The sequence below is a fragment of the Varanus komodoensis genome, unplaced genomic scaffold, assembly GCF_004798865.1.
Source record: "Varanus komodoensis strain SLA01 unplaced genomic scaffold, ASM479886v1 scaffold26, whole genome shotgun sequence".
NCBI classification, from domain to species: domain Eukaryota; kingdom Metazoa; phylum Chordata; class Lepidosauria; order Squamata; family Varanidae; genus Varanus; species Varanus komodoensis.
This window is the reverse complement of record NW_025335684.1, coordinates 11,939,350-11,960,159: the sequence shown is the minus strand read 5'-3', so window position 1 is coordinate 11,960,159 and position 20,810 is coordinate 11,939,350. Positions and strand designations below refer to the sequence as shown.

At 46.0% G+C, this 20,810-nt stretch overlaps 1 long non-coding RNA gene across 1 annotated transcript; it reads left to right on the top strand.

The window, feature by feature from the left end:
* The first annotated feature begins 1,005 nt into the window (after positions 1–1,005).
* On the top strand, positions 1,006–13,043 carry LOC123025108. The gene is made up of 4 exons (XR_006415065.1): positions 1,006–2,258; positions 9,956–10,004; positions 11,863–11,897; positions 12,849–13,043. It is a non-coding gene; the product is annotated as an uncharacterized LOC123025108 (long non-coding RNA).
* The last annotated feature ends 7,767 nt before the right edge of the window (positions 13,044–20,810 follow it).

The following is a 20,810-nucleotide window of genomic DNA, read 5'->3' as shown; positions in this document are numbered from 1 at the left end:
CCCACCGACCGTGTAAGTGATTATCTTGGTTAATAAATGAATGCCCTGCAGCAATCCTTTTAACATTTTTCCAACTAAAAAGCAACTGTCTTTTCCCAGATTCCCAAGATTATCTGATCAAGCTCTCATTCATTATCCTGAAAGGTCACTCTGCAGAGTTCTGCCTATTTCAGCAGGTCGTTCTACATCTTAGTCTTAGTGAAATCAATAAGAGGAGACCATATTGCATTAAAAGTATCAATTTATACTTGGCCTCTGTACCTGAAGATGTTCGGTGCTTTTTGCTGTCAGTGCAAGGTCCCAAACTTTCAGTTTCCATGTGATAAGGAGAAGTTCAGTTGCTGATTTCCAGTTGGCAGCTATGGCTGTCCTGGCTGTTGTCCAGGAAAAAGTCATGAGTCCTTTATGTCTCATTTGTATATTGGAGTCCATATAAAGAATCCCACTGCAGTCTTCTTATGCTCAAGATCCCTTCCGTTCTGGAGCAGTTGTTTCTTTTTTCAACCATATGTGGAGAAACGGTTTAAACATCAAGCTGTTTCCAAGCATAGTATATGTATGTTTCAAAATTAGCCTGCATCACAGAATCAGTTTGAGTTCATAAATGTTGTAGGAAACTTCATTATTTTGATGGGCAAGAAGATGATTCTGCACCAGGAACAAATTTTAAAAATGATGCCCTGTTCACCCAGCAAGTGGAGGGCTGTGAAACACATGAGACAGCTGGTACCTGGGCCCAGCCTGTTCCGCTTTAAGCACTGGCATTCCCCACTGTAACAAAAACCTCTTGGCAGGGCTTATGAAATGCATTCTAAGTTGGTTCAGACCTTGCTTGGAAGGTACGGGGGGGGGGGGGGCGGGGAACAGCCATGCCTTTTGCATTCAGTTTCTGGCTCGCTAGTTCCATATTGCCCCGTTGGCTCAAGTCCTGCAAATTGATGAAGTGTATCCCAATCCCTCTTCCAGGATTGGTTGAAGATGTGGGTGGACGGATGACTTAATTGGTCCCTTTTCTGTTCACCTATATATGGAGTAGGCAGTGGGTGGATCTGAAAGTAGGGGTGTGTGCGCACAGATTTGAGGGAGAATTTAGCCAGGAAAGCTGGACTTGAATTGCTCTGCAAAGTCAACTCCTGCGAAGGGCTAACATCCAACTCTCAGGAGCATCAAGCACCCATCCAGGCGGACCACTCTGGACCATTCAAGAGAAAAATTAAGTCCTTTATGTTTTGTAACTATTAGTTTTGATTATCAGCTGGGAGGGGAGTTTTCTTGACTAATAATTTTTAAAGGTTTTTCTTATTTTTATGTGTGGCTGTGAATTTTTTTAAAGAAAATATTTTAGAGCAAGCAATTAGCAGCTGCCTGAAGTAATCTAAACTCCATTAGGATATTTCAGGTATGGTCACTGATATAAAATGTGAAAATATTTTAAGAATTTTAAAGAGCCAAATGGACACGGATGATTGTGAATACCAATCTGAATTTTACTAACATTTTGGCAGCAAAAATCACTGATATTCAGAAAGAACACCTGGAGGAATAACACCAGTCAAGCAAGCATTTTATTGTCTTCTTTTTTCAGCCACCTTGAGCACTATTCTGAGAGGAAAGGCAGGATAGAAATTTAATATATAAGCAACAGTGAGAAAGAACTGGATTTATGACGATATGGAAACAAGAGAACTCTTTTAATTCTGTACCAAAACCTCTATTCAGGAACAAAAGCTATAGTTTATCGTTTTTATCCATATGCACAAAGAACAATTTGCTTTTGTTTTTAAGTTCTAACTTGAGTTACCAGGCTAAACTGATTTATTAGCGCTCCCTGTTGAAGTAAGTTCTTCCCTTTATCTGGACCCTGAAAACTAACATTTTGGACACCCGAAACGTTGGCTGTGACCAACACTGCCTCTGGTCTACTGTGACAACATCAAAAGTACCCACTGTCCGTGGTTCTTGTAAGTGCTGGCATGGAGGAAGTGTGGGTTGTCTATCTGTGCATGATCCTCTTCGTCATCGTCATTATTTTGATGAAGCAAAAGCCAGCTGACGAAGTCAGGCGAGAGAAAGCGGATCAGAGCCAGCCAGCTCCAGCTACTTCTTTCACCGGCAGTTTGGGGAAACGCCTGGAGTATACCGAGGAAGAACTGGAGAAATCGCTGCATCGACTCTCTGGTATCTTGTTCGGTGGTGATGCACGGAAGAGGGAGCCTCATGCAGAGCACCAAGCTGCTCAGCATCACAGCAGGACTCAGGTAGTGCTCGGTTGGGCTGGGTGGGAGTTGGGCTTATGGGATCTATCAGGGGTGGGGGGTTACTAGCATGGCCCCTTCAGTGTTGAGCGAGCAGAGCCAGATGCAAAAGGGAAGCTCAAGAGATGGAGTGGATGGGAAGGGGGTGTAACTCCGAGGTAGGGCACCTGCTGTGCATACAGAGGGTCCCAGGTATGGTCCCTGGTATCAGGATTGATTGGCGAAAGTGCTGCAAAGCCTGGAGAGGTGCTGCCAGTCAGTGCCCAGAAGCCTGGCCTAGCTGGACCATGGGCCAGACTCGGCAGGAGGCCAGCTTCCCATGTTTCGTATTGTTCCACACCCTCTGTGAATCATACATCTGAGATAAAACTGAGTACACATTCTGCAACTGAGCTGCTACAGATCAGGAATTTGAAAACAAAATTCTGAAACAGGCCAAGAGAACCGCACATGACCCTGGCCAAAAGCAAACAGTGAACATTCCCATTTTACAGGTGGGGCTGTGAGAAGGGAAGTGAAAAAGAAGTCTGGCCATTTTGTTACCTGATGTGTAACACGCTCTTGTTAAAATATCGGCAACTGGAAAGACTTCACCTTCCAGTACCAGAAGGTACGTCGCCTTCTCCCCGCCTGCCAATCCCTGCTGCACGATAGCCCCAAAAGTATTTGAGACTCAGCACAAGGCAGAGCCCGTTGGGTGTAACACTGCGCTGCTGAAATGGATACGCAGGCTGGAGAGAATGCATGCAGCCCCGGTATCTGTTTCAGAGTGGCCTGGTAAATCAACCAGCAGACACAGAGGAGGCACAGGGCAAAACTGATAGGCCCTGAAAACTGACGTAGGGAACAGTTCCATGTGTGCTTGGATGGGACGGCCCGCAACTCGCAGCGGGCTGGCTGGGCAGTGCTGGGAGCTGTGGGACATTTTTCTATCTAAGCTTGCAGAGGACTGTGCCCTTGACCACTCTGTCTGTGCAAGCAGCAGGACTGAGGGCTTGGGTAGCACGCAGACGTGTGTGGCCGTCTGAAAAGCAGGAATGGCTGGGAACCGCTCCTGCGTTGCATTCGCCCGTACAATCAAAGAGAAGCTTCCTGCACCTTGGCAGGGGCACCGATGTATACCCCTGATCCCACTGACACCGCCTCATACTTTCTAAACCTTGTGCAAATTCAAGATGTGGAATTTACCTACAGGGTACAGAATACTGTGCGTATGACTGTACAAAATGGTCTGTTGTGTGTGTGTGTGTGGGGGGGCAGCTCGCTCTTGAAGGCCGCATGTTCAGAGCCGTAAGTAGGAGGAGTCTGCAGGGGCCCTGAGGGTGTGAGGGCTTCAAACTGGAGAGCGTGGGGGTTCCTATGCCAGTGGGTCTCCTTATTTGTTTATTTAAAACATTTCTATGCCACCCCCATCGCAACAAAGCCTTGGGGCGGCTCACTATATGTGTGTGTGTGTGTGTGTGTGTGTGTGTGTGTGTGTATATATATATATAGTTTTGTTATATATATATAACAAAATAAATAAAAAATGTTATATATATATATATATATATATAATAAAAAAAAATAAAAACATTTAACCCCCCCTTATCCATTGCAGCATTTGTTCTGAGTTGTGCTTGCTGCCCCATGGTAGCAAATGTAGTTTGGGGGTGGCATTCAGCACAAGGGATATAAAGCTCAGAATAAAAGCCGCAGTGGCTGAGAAGCCTCACAGACACAGCAGTCCCTGGCTTCTGCTGGTTGCAGGTTCTACCTAGGAATAACTGTAGGGCTCTTGAGATGAAGAAACAAAAGGTGGGCTGATTTGCCCATCGAAACAGCAATTATAGAGTTGCTCAGCTCATGATTGTGCAGAGTAGTTGTTGGATTAACTTGCATTCCCAAGTTCACACTTCACTAAACAACTCAGGAATGGGTGTCCTTTAGTGGCTAATGAAAAGCAGAAACAAGCAGCTTGCACGATTCCAGTTTAAAGAATCCAAGAACAACTGTCATGATCACTAACTGGGTCAGAGCTTGATTACCAAGGATCCTGTGCAATTTGCCTGAGGACAGAGACAGTCCTAAGAACAGCTGTGTCTTCTATTCCCCCAAAAGCCATGGCTGGCGTAACTTCATCCAGGACAGCATTTCCCGCCCTTTCAGTTGTCCGAAGAAACTTATTGCCAATTAGGGATTACAAAAGATTTCAGGTTGTGATTCCAGGCCTCCAGGTAGCAAAAGCCTTTGTACAACCCCCCTGCTAATACTCGGATTCAACAGTGCAATTTTACACATGTCTTCCTAGATGTAAGTCACACTGAGTGACTTACTCAAGAGAATTCCTTCCAGGTTAAGTATGTAATGCAGACTCCCATCTGGCTCTGAATGATATGAAGAGGCTTTGGGGTTGGTTAGTATATAGAACTGCAGCCTAAAGAAAAGTGTAATTTACTGAGGAATTCAAAACATGAAGTGGTACCAAAAAAAAAAGTACCATGACTGTCAAAAGAAAAAAAATTCTTTGTTTAATCTTTTTGACCAAATTAGCACATTATCAAAACCTTGGTAACATCTCATTTATGGACACTGAGGAAAGTTTGCTTCCAGGTGAAAGACTCTGACCGCTGCCCATGAGAATAGAGCTATCCCCTCTTCTCTTCTTTCATGGAATTTCTGCACTAAAAGAAAAGATGGAAGAAGTGATGAGAAAACACTGGAGGTTACAAGTAGGAGACAACAAAATTCACTGGATAAAGCAGAGCCGTTGCATGATAAGAGCTTCATCTGGAAACCTGCTTCCTCTATTGCCTATATGGTAGTCTATGGCTTAATAAATGAGTCATTATTTGAGCTAAAAGAAAATGCCACCATAGATTGGAAAATGGTACTGGTTTCATCTGAAAAGTAAAGTCTATGCTAGCTTGGAACATACAGGAAATAACCTTTTTAAGTCTGTAATTTTATGCATTTGGGTCAAACACCAAGAGTTTCTGCTGAATATATATGCATAGGATTGCACTGGAAGTCTCTTTTTAACTAGCAGTGATAATGGTGCTATCTTACATTGTCTATTCTGAAGAAAGCTCCTCTGATTTCTGTAGGATTTACTGCCAGGCAAGTATGTATAGCATTGTAGCCTGAGCTGTTAGCCAGGAAGATACAGATTCAAATGTCTCCACCTTACCTGGAGTCTCCCTTACAGGGATTTATTTATTTACTATTTATTTATTAAAAGCTTTTGTATGCCATCCTATTATACAAGATCTCAGGACGGCTTACAATATTTAAAAGAACAAAACAACAATTTCAATAAATAATAGAACAGAACAAAACAATAAATCACAAAACAAACAGAGCAACTGAAGAAAAAAAGTTGTTAAATTTTAAAATACTGTTTAAATAAAAAGGTTTTGGCCTGGCACTGAAAAGAGTATAAACTTGGCACCAGGCATACCTCTCTGGGAAGTACATTCCAGAGTCTGGGCATCACAGCAGAGAAGGCCCTACTCCGAGTTGATGACCTTTTTACCTCTCTTAGAGAGGGTTCCCGGAGCAGGGCTTCTCCCATAGATCTTTAGGGATGTTTTATTTATTTTGCTATTGTCATTTTAATATACCTGCTCTGTTGCAAACCACTTCAAACACATTCTGTCCATCAATGCCAAGATCCCTGAAATTTGGCATGCATATTAACTGATCATGCATCATGGGGTGACTTTAGTACCCCAAGAACAAATTCTGTATTGTAATTTACATATTAATAGACTTACCAGCTTGTACTTTTATGCCATTATCACAAAGTGCCTGGTTTAAAAGGCCCCCAAATTTCAGCTTCCTATCTTTTATGGGCTGAGAAGAGAAGAGGGAAAATCTGAGGTGACAAAAATCACCTCAGAAGCTCCATAGAAATAAGTAGCAGGGTGACTTCCTGACCCCCAACAAAGACCCTGAACAAAGGAACAAAGCAAAGTTCAATTTAGATAATCATAGTCTCGTTTTAAAGCTAAGATTCTGAGCTAAATAGAATGAAAATCCATTGAGGTAAAGCCACGCTCTGAGTTCAGTAGTAATCTAAACTGTTGTTAGGCAGACATAAGTCAACGGTTCTGCTATTTCATGCAAAGTTTCTCAGTCTGCGTAGCTGCAAGAAAAATTAAAACAAATTACCTATGCTTGCTGATAGCTGAAAGCCATGGCATTTGCTCACTGTGACCCCATAAGGGAAAATTCCAACCGCAACAAAGATTTGTAGGATAGTATATTTATATAGCCTCAGGTTTTAAAGGCGTCCCAGAAGTGACAGCTGTTGTGCGGGGTGAGAGACAATGTGAGTTAAGCGTTCTCTAGGGCTGTGCACCTCAGGATTATTTTGCTTTTTAAATTTAGAAATTCATTTTGTGTGTGGCTGGAGTTTGCAGTCACATTTCCTTTCACTAGAGGCAGATTTTCCTAATCAGCACATGGCTTTGTACTGGATAGCTGGTGCAGCCAGGAAGCCACAGGGACTTCAGTGCCCGGCCTGCTACCTCAGGGCAGCCTCTCCTTACGGAAGCAGAGTGCAGAGACTCGTCCCTTGGGGGTGGTAGAAATGCTCCACGGCAGGGGCTGTGCCAGCCGGCATGGCTTCGCAACCAGTCTGACCACAGCCTCTGTGCACACTTGCCTGGCAGCTTTTCTGTATGAAGCCCTGCAAAGCCAGGCCCGTTTGCAGCACCAGTGAATGGAGCCGGCACATTCTTCCGTGGCCTTCAGAAAACCGCTGGCTCCTGGTGCCTCTCCTGATCTGCAACATGTGTATGAAATCCTCTCTTTCCCCCAGCAGACACATCTCCTTATCGGGCTCTTTAAAGAATTTCTAAATGGATGACCCAGAGGACTTTCAAAACACATCTAAGTCAGGATGTGTTCATTTTTACAGTTTCTTGCCTAATCCAAGCCACCGAAGATATACATTTTTACTTTAAGAAATAGTAAAGGCTATATGCTTTGTCCAAGATGACACAGCAACTTCTGCTTGGATGGGTGGAGTACATCCCCTATTACTGTGGCCGTGTTCCTGTTACTGCTGGCTTGTTCTATTTATTTCCAGTAAAGTCTTGGGATGTTTTTCCCAATTACCAAACTTGTCAGATGGTACATTCTTACAGGGCAGAATGTTTACAGAGAAGGGACTCTTGCCAAAGAGGGAACTGCAGGGACGGAAAGTTAATCATTCCCTCTCTCTTGTCCCCCATAAAGTCTCACAAATCAGTGTTTTCTCCTAATCATTATCTCGGATGTCAGATGATAGATTTGTACAGGGAGAAGGTAGGGGTGGAGATCATTTTTCAGAGATGGAACTTTTGCCCAGAAGGGAACGGCAGGGACAGAATGCTAATCATATTTCCCATGTTCAGGCTCTAAGACCTTATTGCAGGAGGGCGTCAACCTTTGGAGTCCGAGCTCTGAAGTTAGTAGACAGTGATCAAGCTCCAAAAAATTCTTTGTCAGAGTGTGGGAATGCACCTTTAATGAGCTAATTCGGCATTTCGGCTTTCATTGAGAGAACAGCTGATCCCTCTCTGTATAGGACTGTAGCCGTACCCCCGTGAATTTGATGAGACTTATCTCTGAGCAGATTGGATCTGTTGCCCAGTTCTGGACAGCCAGAAGATGTATGTAAGTCTCAGGCATCTGAATGCAGAAGATGGAAGGGCTTCTGTGCTTTTAATAGTTATGTAGGAAGGAGAATTTTGGCAGGTATCACATAGCATGCATGTGAAAGCCCTCCTGCATAACTATTAAAAGCACAGAAGCCCCATCACCCTCTGCATCTGGATACCCTCCTCTGGAGGGCCAGATCCTGCCCAGATTTCGGTAACTCTAGCCTGTGTTAAGTTTTCTCTTGCCTAATTGCCATTCCATGCCAACATTCTCCCAAGGGCAGTTGTCAGAGCTGTAATTTATGCTTTTTCCTGGCTACACTGAAGATCTGCTAAATTCTCAATTTCCCTGGAAGAATTCATACTGTACTATATGGGGAGAGAGAGCAGGGTGTATGGAAGGGGCACCTCATTCTGTGCAGCATTACATTTCAGTTAACCTTCTGCAGGAATGAGAAACTAACCTGTTGCAATCGAATGTGATATTTGACATGGCACTCTGTAGATGCCTTTGGAAGCCTTGGATCAAAATAGGTCAAGCTATGCACTTGGCACCTGGACAGCTTCTAGAAGAAGTAGCTTGCCATCTGCTCGTATTTTTCCTTTCTTTTTTAAAGTCAGCCAGGGCTTCTGGTAGAGGGGATCACAGTCTGATGAGGCAGTGGCTCAGGTCAGGCTGCCCACACGAAGCCAATTTCAAAGGAAGTGAAACAATGGTTTTGCACCATGCCTGAATCTGAGTCAAACTGGAAACTGCAATTATCAGTGGATTTGTAAGCAGTGATTTGTGCTAAGTACAGTTCCGCATAATATCTGAATTGACAGAGCACGCTTCTGGCTATGGCTCCTTCCCCAGAGGGGGCTGCAGTGTGAGTGGGAATGGAATCTACAAAGCTGGCTGCTGATACGAGAGATAGAAATACTTTCCAGGGATCCTGAGGCAGAGAAATATTTTCCTCATGGCTAGCATTGGCAAGAAAGGGTGGTTTTTATGGGATCTTGGAGGAAAAGAGCAGTGTTTTCAGGGTCAGGGCAACTGGCAGCGTGACATTTGGGGGCGGGGTGTGTCAGAACACCCTTGGGGATGCAGTCAAGGGCATGAAGGGCCCCATGTTGTGCAATTCACTTGGGTTGCACATTTTTTCCCCTGGCTTTGAACCCTGATTAGACCAAATCCTGTTTTGGGATCAACTGCTAAGACGCAGCTACACTGAGCAGCGCATTGTCCAGGATGGAGGTCTTAACGAGTTCCTAAAGCATCACCGCAGTGGGAGGAAGGGCAAGCTCCAGTACAGCTTTACTGCTGGGTGGCCTGGTGCTCTGCAGGGCTTTTCCCTCCATGGCTACTAGTCCAGATAGCCCAGTGCTCCCTCCAGGATCAGAGACAGCAGCTGAGTTCCCAAGTCACAACAGGCATAGTTTCCATGCTACGTGGTTTTGCCTGGGTGTGCCCAACAGGAAAATGGTTCCCACATGAGCATGGTTCCCACTGCCCTCACTCAGCCCTCCTGCTGTTGACATGCATCCCATCAGCCACCGTGCCTGAAATCCACTCCCACACTAGAAGGCTGGAGCGGCTCCTGCGGCAGCTGCCACTCTTTCCGGGGGACTCCGCAGCAGCATTCTGGAGCTACAGGGATTCGGAGGAGCCATGGTGAAGTGTGCAAGCACTTGCTGTACCAGTGAAGTAGAGGCCTCTCCAGCCCTCCTCAGATGTTCTGCACATGATTCCTGATAGCTGTGTCATTTGCTGGGCCAATTCTCCTTTCAGTAAGGTGGCATCCTCCCGGTACAACAGCTTGAGAAGAGTAGAGGGCGCCATTCTAGGGCAGGCTGCTCTGGATTGTGGTTGCGGTGGTGTGGGAAAGGCACCAGACCCCCAGGGCACAAAGGAAACCTGGGAAAAGGAGGTCTTGCCATTTTCAGAAACCTCTTTCTGAAAAATGCACCTTTGGGGATGGTTCACGTTGGAATGCTATTTCTGTGGCTAATCCCATTGCCAGTGAAGCCAGAAAGTAACATCTCTAGGTGACTGCTCTCTCTCCCCCCCCCCCCCATTTTTTTTCAAAACAGGAGAAAGCGTAGCAGCCTTCCAGGCATGACAATCTTTTCGCTGAGATGGGTGAGTTTAAATGCTCATTGATTGCTGTATTGCCTTGCTTGATCAGAGATTTGGGGATCAACCCTATGCATGTTTAGGCAGAAAAAGTCCCAGAACTCCCGGCTTGCCCCCAGCCAGCTATACTTCCTGAAGAATCCTGGGAGTTGTAGGGTGTTTTGCTTTTTTCCCATTGAAACATATTCATTGACCTGTTGTCTCTGTTTAGGGTCAGTTTCATTCATTTAGGGCAGCCTTTCCCAACCTGGTGGCCTTCAGAGGCATTTAGGCGGCAACCCCCAGTGTTCCCATCCAGCAGGGCCATTGACTGGGAATTCTGGGCGTTGCAGTCCAAACGTATCTGGAAGGCACAAGGCTGGGGAAAGCTGATTTAGGGCATAACAAATCCATGTTCCCAAACCTCCAGAAGTGCTGGGCAACAGCTTCCAGCAGGCCTCAGCTAGCTATGCAAGTTACTGCCCTGTTTGGTGGGCATGAGGCTGTTGCTGTTTCCCCAAGCCTGTGGTGCCAATCGCATTCCTTTCTGTAGCCTTGGACTCAAAGCCAGTGCTCTCCAAGTAGTGATCTGGGAACAAAATTACTTGGGAAGCTCTAATGAGCACTGATCGTTCCATAGCAAAGAGAAAGAGTTTCCTAAAGCCAAGGAACATTCAGGCTAACCAGGGCCTTTTCCCGTCTTAACATGCAAAGGACTACACCTTTAATTAATCCATTTGCACAAATCATGGATTGCATCCAGCTTTAGTCATAATTGCAAAGTCATGGCTAATGTGTCTGCTCCAAATCAATTAAATCTAGGTCCACAGCGAGGACCCCAGAGGGTGACAGGCTCCCGATGGGTCACAGCCCATAGGCAGCTGCTGTGCATCTGCACATTCAGCTCATCGGGGCGTCACTGGTCGGCTCCTGGGACTGCTGGCCACCGCTAATGGTCAAAGCTAAATTGGTGCAATCGCATATGAATGCGTCGTGCATGGAGGCTATTATGAAGCAGCGCCAGATTCTGCTGTTTTGAGAAGAAGCCTGTACCTGGTGGAGGACTAGGAGTGTTTGGTCTGGGAGAAGCCCAACAGCAGGGGGCTGGACCCAGTGGCCCAACTCTGCTGTTCTACAAAGAGCAGAAAATCAGGTCCCAGAGCTTAAATAAAGACAAATGCTGATTCTAAGGCGCAAGTGGATCAGAAGAAGGCTGTTAGAGGAGACCAAGGCCAGGCTTGTCACAGCAGCCTCCTGGAGGCCTCTGGGAAGTCCAGAAGGAGGCCTCAAGATGGCCAGCCAGTGGCATTTTATGGTCTACACCTCTTGAACATGGGGCCTTCCATGGAGCTGGCACTGATCAGTAGATCTGAGAGGAGAGGATTTGGCAGGCCACATGTCCTGTTTCGCAGAGGATCATTCTCTACAGGAAGGCACCCTCTTTCTAAAGACCTGCCCAGGCCAAGTACGGTGCCAGGCTCAAGAACTGCAAGGAGGGAGAGCCCAGGGCCTCCCAGTCGCCTACTGAGCTCCAGGATTGGGTGGAAACCGGTCCAGAGTCCAGAGGGTGGACGACGATACGAGCTCGCAAGGAGCACAAGTGTCCCTGGCCACTCAGCAGCTGCGCTTTCCGTGTGCCCGTTGCGTAGACGCAGCATCAGGCTCCTTCACAGTCATCAAGGGCGCCTTGCTCATTACGGTGGTTGGACAATCCTAGCCACCCTCTATTAAGCAGCTTTTAAGGGCAAAGCAGCAACATTCTTTTGAGGTCACTTTGCTTCCAGCCTTTTTTTGACCTGTGGATGGATATATTACTACACAGAGAGAGGCACAGACAGACAGCCACCCAGTGGTTCCTTGGCTAACTTTTGTTTTGCCTCTGCAGGACTGAAACAACAGACGAATTTTAGATCCAGCACGGTGAGCGTGTCCTCTTAGCTCTTACCTTCATTAGCTCTTCGATCGCCTTTCTGTGTCCACCGGACATGAAAGGGTCCCCCTGGACTTACCTTTTTTCTTCCCTTCTGATAAACAAGCAGCAGTGGCCTATATAGCCAAAGTCACTGAGAATTTGGGGTCCTGGCCCTGGGAAACAAGTCGCGGGGGGGGGGGGGGATGGCATTCCATATTTAATGTCCAAAGTCACACTACCTAATGCTAAAGGGACAACTCCTGTATGAACCTCTTTGGACCCCGAGTCACCTTTGGAAGCTCTCAAATGGGTACCCCCACCAAAGGATGTTGGGGAGTAGCTGCAACAGAGAAGTCCTTCTCAGTTGTGGCACACTGTTTATGGAATACTTTCTCCAAGGAGGCTCACCTGGCACTTACATTGTCACCTTGGTAACAGGCAAAGACATTAATTTTCTCCCAGACGTTTGGGAATGAAGGATTCCTGAATGCCTTATGTTTAGTCCCATGCTTGTTCCCTGCTCTGTACTGTATCTCCCTTTTTTAGCTTTTGTAAGGCCTCCTAGACTACATCTGTTGCTAAGATGAAAATGTCATAAACATAACTGAGCCACATGAATGCCCAGGTCTGCTGCTCCTCCACACTGGGTGAAATCATCCGACTCTGCAACTGTGGGACCACAAGAAGAACCCTGACGGCCACTTGTAGGCCAGTGAGCTTAACCTTTTCAAGTAGGACCCACTTTGATTCAAGTATTGCCTCCAAGGCCAGCTGGAGGCCAGCCACTTGCCTCTTGGGCTTCTTCCCGACCCCAGCTACTAGCCCGATAGCAGCCTAGCCCCATGTCCTTTGCTGCAAGGCAGATGCAATTAGAGTTGATTTAACTGCAATAATTGTTCGTCTGGGAATGGACCCACTTTCTCACTCCTGACCGGTGGTTCTGCATTTCTCTCCCACAGCTCCATTTCGCACTGTGGGCAACTGATGCTTGAAGCTTGTTGCATCTTTGCTGAAGGAAGAGATGTCCAAATACAAGAAAAACAGGAGGCGAACTCCCACTTTCCCTCTGGACCCCAAAGCTGCATGTTCGCCACAACTGTTAGGCTTTTAATGCGAGTTTTGTGAAAGGCAAATATTATTCTGTGTGAGGTCAAGTTAGCTGCACGCACTGCTCCTTGTATACATTTCCCCCTCTGTATTTATACAGCTGTAAGTACAAAATCCGGTATCACCTCTGCTCACAGCATCCCTTGGAAGTATTCCAAACATTGAGATTCTTGCTGTCTCCCTCAGATATTTCACAATTACTGGAAAATGGGTAGGGGTGGGCAGGAGGAAAGCCACAATCTTTAGAAGATGCTACTGAATTATGAAACCACTTTTTCCTGTCTGGGTCACTTTCCTCCTTGTTTAGCTTCTGCCTTTAAACTGCTCTGTTTTGTAAGAGTGCAGTCAAGTTCTCTGCTGGCCCCAAGCAACTCCTCAAAATTATTTCAGCAGCATTTCCTTCCTGCACCAATTAAACCCTTTGTAGCAAGCAAAGCGCTGTGTTTGATTGTTCTCTCGGTGCGGCCTGCTTGGGCACGGTGCTGTAGGAAGAGCTGCCGTCGCAGAGGCAAGTCACTGGCGGTCTGAGCAACTGGCATGAACTGGAAGGGTGGCCTGGGCAGAGGTGCCGAAACTCTCGTGAACTTCTGGACGGAGCCTGTAATGTCGGGGAAAAGGGAGGCTCCAGATCCTAGAGTGGCCAAATATCTTCTTTGCAGGGCAGTCCTCTAGCTGGAGGTGCACTCTGTTGGAAGAAATATCTGGGCCAAGCCTGGTTTCAAGTCAGATAATGACAAAGAAGGTCCGTGAGGCTGCCTAGGAGCAGTTAGTACCTGGGAAGTGGAATTAGCAGGTACACTGATCGCCTGGTCGGTCCTCCCCACTCTGGTGAGACATACTGTATTTACATGGATTGCTTCCACATTTGCACTGTACACACATATATATTTGCATACGCACATGTTACGCGAATCAGTATCTTTTTAGGTATTCAGCAGTGGCCACTGTATGGGACATCAGCACCCTTCCCCCAACTAGTATAGCCAATGGCAAGGGATGATGGGACTTGTTGTTTGGCAACATCTGGAGGACCACACATTCCCCATAACTTCTCTAATGGCTCAGGTGTGGTGTCTGGATTGTTCCCATACACGCCAAAGAGCAGGAGGGGAAAACGTGGCCCAATTGATTCTTCCAAATGTTACCTCTGTGCCAGGATAGGTGTGTTTTCTTTGCTTGTTTACCTAAGGGATTATGCCTTGACCTATCCTAAAATTCCCTGTGTGTCATGTAGAATGTTCCAAACAACTATAAAAATACTTTCTTACATCACACACACGCCCTCAAAACAGTGACATCTCTAGTAGCAACATAGGAACAACATGCTTAGCCAGCAGTCTTGGAGGTGCTATAAAGGGTTTTTGCTACAACAGGCTCAGTTGGTTTGTCCTCCAGAAACAGTGGGTGTTGGAACAGCAACTGAATTCCAAACTCTCTTTCTTCTGGATAAGGGTGGGAGCCCCACGGTGTGGTCCAGGCACTGCTTGCAGATATCCACAGGTTTAGTCCCAGGCCTTGAAAGGATCAGTAGCAAGGGATGAGAAAGTCATGGACTGCATCCAGAGACTGAGTTGTCACTGAGTCCCAGGTGATTGCTGAAACACAGGTAGTTGTGTTGCATGAACCCAGCCCCATAAACAAACCTTGGATTCTCTTCATGGATTGTTTGTGGCTGCCCACCCATGGCTCGTCAGCAGGGCTGGGTTCAGACCGCAGGACAATTCAAGTTTCTGGGACAACCCACAGTCAACCCTTCAGAGTGGATTATTCTGTTGTGTCTGAACCCACTCTCTGCCTGCCTGAAACCCAGAGAGCTGTGGTAGCCAAACAGCCCGTAACTACAGCATGGGTTTTGGAGATGACAGCTCTCGCTACGTGAAAAGCGCCTGGTGGAGAGAAGCTGAAGATTAACCATGAATGGTGGACCCCTATTTTTAGGTGATTTACACAGACTCAATGAGTATTTTACCCTAAGGTGATCCTCTAATGCAGTGGTCCCAATTTATAAAAAGTAGCTTGTTGTTACTCACAAAGTCACGTCCAACCCATCGCGACCCCATGGACAACATTCCTCCAGGCCTTCCTGTCCTCCACCATCCCCTGGAGTCCACCCAAGCTCACACCCACTGCCCCAGTGACTCCATCCAGCCACCTCATCCTCTGCCGCCCCCTTCTTTTGCCATCTTTTGTTCCCAGTATTAGGCTCTTCTCCAGGGAGTCCTTCCTTCTCATTAGGTGGCCCAAGGATTTGAGTTTCCTCTTCAGTACCTGGCCTTCTAAAGAGCAGTCAGGGTCGATCTCCTCTAGGACTGACCGGTTTGATCGCCTTGCAGTCCAAGGGACTCGTAGGAGTCTCCTCCAGCACCACATTTCAAAGGCCTCGGTTCTTTGGTGCTTGGCCTTCCTTATGGTCCTAAATGTTACAACCTGCTAAGCCTAATGAATGTAGTCTCTAAGATTTAATCCTAGTGTCTTCCGCATATATTGAAACCCCGGAGGAAGCTCGCATCATCAGTGGTGAAGAATAGGCAGGGATTTGGGAAAGGCAATGTGCCACATATCAGTGCTTTGACCTTCACTGCCTAATTAAAAAGTAACAATTCAAGGGCCAGATAAAATGATGCAACATTTACAGATTTGACCTCAGTTTTTGGTTCTGCCTATGGAAAAAACCAGGCTTAATACAAATATTAAGAAAAGGTTGCTGTGGTTAATTCAAAAGTCTAATTAATTAATTCAAATCTTCTTCAAAATAAGGATATGCAGGCAAGAGTGAACATCTGGTGGGAGGCATACATATCTGCAGTCGGTCAGACAGGAATATGTTCTGGTTCCTTGCTCATTTATTTCTTCCATAATATTGCAGAAGAGATGGTTCCCTCTGCCTTCCTTCGCCCTAGCGCTGCTCTCAGTAAGGTTTCCATTCTGCTGTATCGAGATGATTTAATCCTGTGGTCGATTAACCCAATTCTGGAAAGAATGTTGGCTCAGATTAGCTCCTTCCGGAATAAGGATCATCTTAGTATCAGCTACTGAAACCCAAGGATTGTGGGTTTTGGAAAGAGGAAGCACAAATGGTGAACAGATGGTCACCCTACTGAGCAACGTTTGTTGCTGCTACATGCAATCAAGTTGTCTCCAGCTTCTAGCAACTTTTGACAGCCCCACTCAGCTTTTCTCAATTCAAGGCTGTGGTTTCCTTTATGGATTAAACCCTTCCTCTTCTTTTTCAGCCTTCAACTTCTCCAGCATTATTATCTTCTCCAGGATATCTTGCCTTCTCATGATGAGCTTGAAGTACAACATCCTCTGACTTGATTCAATCTAGGACCCACTCGATCACCTTTCTGCCAGTCCAAGGTATGTGCAAAGTTTGCTCCAGCATCCAGCTTTGGATGTGTCAATTGTCCTCCTGCCAGCTTCCTTCTCTGGCTGGCTTTCCCACCCAGACACAGTGCTGGGAGTAGAATAGTGTGGATGACCTTGACCTTGGCCGCCAGTGAAGCATCCTTACACTTGATGATCTTTTCTTGTTCCTTCACTGCTGCCCTTCCAATTCTCTGTCTTCTTCTTGGTCACAGTGTCCCTTTGAGATAATCGAGGAGAGGTATGCACAATCTTTCACAATGTCAACGTCTTTATTGTTGACATTAAAGCTCTGTAATTCTTCTTGTAGTTGTGATTTTTGTTTTCATAATATTCAGCTGCAGTGCTGTTTCTGCACTTTCTTCCTTCACTTTCATCAGGAGCTGTTCCAATTCACTGTTTCTTTCTGTCAATACTATAATATCATCCTCATATCTTAATTATTGATGTATCTTCCACTAATTTTCACTCTCTCTGATCTTAATCCAGTTTTCCTTATGATCTGTTCCGTTTACTGACTGAAGAGAGAGGGAGATAAAATACACCCTCGTCTGACACCTTTGCTTAAAGGAAACCATTCTGTTTCTTTATATTCTATACTAACAGTAGTTTCATCAGGACAATCAAGTGCTGAGGTACAGCAACTTCTTTCCAGATCATCCATAGCTTCTCATGATCCACACAATCAAAAGCTTTGCTATAGTCTATAAAGTACAGACTGATCTTCTGAAATTAATTTTTGTGCTCCAATAGCCAACATATATTTGTGATATGATCTCAGATGCTTCTTCCTTTTCAGAGTCCAGCTTGAACATCAGGCATTTCTCACTTCATATATTGTAAAATTCTTCACTGCAACACTTTGAGCATCACTTTGCTGGCATGTGAAATTAGTGCAATGGTCCCGTGGTTGCTGCATTCCTTTGCATCTCTTTTCTTGGGGACTAGAATGTGTATTTCAAATCTGCGGGCCATTGTTTTATTTTTCTTATTTGTTGTCATATTCTTGTTAAGATTTGGGCGGTTGCAGTCCCTGCAGCTTGAAACAGTTCTGTTGGTTATCTGTTCTGGATGCTTTATTCCAGGCTGTTTTTTCTAGGATTCCGCTGCCATCTTTTTAATCTCTTTTGTATAGTTCTTCTGCATATAATTTCCACTTTCTTTCTATTTTCTCCTGGTCGGATAGCATGATCACTTGTTTGTGTGTCAGCATTCCTAATCTAGGCTTGAATTTCCATTTGATTCTGAAAGAGGTCTCTTGCTTTTCCTCTGTTGCTCTCTTCTGCGTCTTTGTGCTGGCTGTTCTAAGAGTTCCTTTTGTCTCTATGTGATAGTTGCTGAATGTCCCTATTTTTGTTACATTTTGCTTCTCACCTGCCCCTAGCATTTGTGAGTGCTTCTATCATCTTTCCATTTGCTACAGAAATTGTCTTTGGGAATTCTTCCCTCTCGGTGTCCCTGCCCCTTTATCTAGAGAGTCAAAAGCAGCTGTGATTTGAGCACTGCAGTAAATGAAAACTCAGATAGAAGAAAGCAAACATGAAATCAGATAGGGAAATAATGAGACAAATCATATACTTTTTTATTTGTGGGATATTATAGATTTCATATTCCAGAGCATTTTAAAACATGATAAAATGAATTAGGGGAAGTGGCAGATAACCAGAAAAGGGCTAATGTTTTCCCCATTTTCAAGAAAGGAAAAGAATGCTGGAACTACAGACCAGTCAGTCTGACATCAATCCCTGGGAAATTCTGGAGTAGCTTATCCATCAGTCAGCCTGCAAACACCTTGAAAGCAATGCAGTGATTACTAGAAGTCAACATGGATTTCTCAAGAACAAATCCTGCCAGCCTAATCTGATCTCATTTTTTACTGGGTGAGCTCCCTCCTGGGCTGTGGGAATTATGTGGGCATAATCTATCTTGACTGCAGCAAAGCTTTTGACAAATTGCCCCATGATATGCTGATTAGCAAACTAGCTCAAAATGGGCTAGATGGAACAATAGAAACGCAGACACAGAGCGAGTCAGAAGGGGCCTCCTGGGCCATCTAGTCTGACCCCCGGCTCCAGCCGGCTCTGCTCATGACATGCCCGCCATGTGATCAGGTGGATCCAGAGCTGACTACAGAATCAGATTCAAAGAGCGCTCATCCATGGCACCTTTTCAAACTTGGGGGGAGGTAACAAGTGGGGTGTCACAGGGTTCAGTCCTGGGCCTAGTGCTCTTCAACATTATTGTAAATGATTTGGATGAGAAAGCGCCTGGAATGAGTCTCAGATTTGCAGATGACACCCAACTGGATGGGAGAGCTCATAACCTGGAAGACAGAAACAAGATTCAAAGTGATCTTGGTAGGTTGCTGAGCTGAAAACAACAGAATGAAATTCAGTAGGGACAATGCCAAGTTCTGCACCTAGGAGAGAAAACAAATGCATCAGTACAAGATGGGGAATACGTGGCTCCGCAATACTGCAAGTCTTGGAGGTGTTGCGGATCACAAGCAGAACACGACTCACCCAGCAAGGTGATGTGACTGCAAAAAGGGCAAATGCTATCTCAAGCTGCATTCATAGAAGTACCACTTCCAAATCACATGAGGTACTAGTTCCTTTGTGCCCAGCACTGGCTCGGCCTCATCTGGAGTCCTGGGTCCAGTTCCGGGCACCACATTTTAAGGAAGATGCAGACAAGCTGGAAAGGGCTCAGAGGAGGGCAACGAGGACGATGCAGGGCCTGGAGGCAAAGCCCTGTGAGGAGAGATGGAAAGAACTGGCCATGCTTAGCCTCAAGGAGAAAAAGATGAAAGGGAGATGTGACAGGACTCTGGGAAGGCTGCCACAAAGAGGGAAGCCGGGATCTCTTCTTGATCATCCCAAAGTGCAGGACACAGAATAAGGGGCTCAAGTTACAGGAAACAGAATCCAGCTGAGAATCAGGAAGACCTTCCAGGCTGTTAGAGCAGTCTGACAATGGAACAAATTCTCTAGGGAGGCGGTGGGCTCTCCCACACCAGAAGCATTCAGGATGCAAGTGGACACCCACCTGAGAGGGGTGGTGTAACCTGCAGCCCAGCACTGAGCAGGGGGTTGGCCGCAAGGGCCCTTCCAACTCTGCAACTATGATTCTAAGTACAATCCCCTTTACAGGCAAATGGGGAAGCAGCTGGCTTTGGCTTGGCTTGGCAGAATCCCGTCTCTGCCAGAGCTGAACTTCTTATTTCAGACCCACACTGAACATCTGCCAGGAAATTGTTCCAATAAATGGCAGAGGCTCTTTATGTAGTTTGTGCATGACAAGAAGTCCCATGTTGCCAATAAACCAAAGAAGGGAGCCTGGAATGGCCACACACACCGTCCCTTCTCCATCTGTGGCAGAGAAAACAGAACTCCCAACAAATGCACCAGCTGTGGGGAAAGTCATGCAGAATCCTTCTTCATGCTTGCATCCAATTGTCATCACATGGCTACCTTTGGAAATATTTACCCACATCCTCTGCAGCGTCTTTACAAGCCCATAAAGAGGTCCTGTGGCTTCCAAAGGGCAGCACGCATCAGCCTTGTGAACGCCTTGGCAGAGGAACTGCCGTCGCGCGTCATCCCTTTGGCCACTTCTGTGAAAGAGGCAGATTATTGGTTAGAGTATCATGACATTCATATCCTGGGTTTTTCCTCTTTGCAAGGGACCCGTGGCAGCTGGCACAGTCCTCCTCCCTTCCTTAATATCACTACCATTCTTGGGAAGTTTGCTCATGATTTCTCTCTTCGTTCGAGAGAAAAACAACAAACCCTCCAACATCATCCCTCTGTTTGACAGTCGACTAAGCCTGCCTGAACTATCTTGCTTTCCAGAGGGGAGCAGACAATGGAACTGCCCAAAGGAGCACGGGAACCCATGTGGGTCTAGTTATTTGGGTTCCACAGTCCTGGTGCCCAAAATGTGTCTCAGACTGTCCCAAACAATAGAGGTTTTCCAGAGAAGGGCCATTGCCACGCAGAAGGTCTGTTCGCAAAACGCCACCAGATCTCGGCTGCACGATCTGTGTGTGCATCCTTCAAAGTCACCTGCACACCTGCACTGCCTCCCAGGTGGGCACACACTCCTGGAAGGGGCTTCAGCGACTCACAAAATGTTCTGTGCCGCTTACCATTGGTCCAGATGCCCTGGGGTCAAACAGGAAGAAAAAAATCATCAGAAGCTCTGAGCCAGGTAGAAATTCAACCAGGATAGTCTCTCCTTCATTAAACATACAGTGGAGAAAGGAAGTCGTTAGAAATTCTGTCTCAAATGCCGTTATTGTAAAAAGCACAAGATTTCTGCCAGGAAGAAAAGGCGGCGGTGATCAAATGCATTTGTTGGATACTGTCAACTGTGTCACGTGCTCAGAAGTCATAGAGAATGTCAGAAAATCCCGGAATTTCAATTTGTGAGGAGGAAGTAAAACT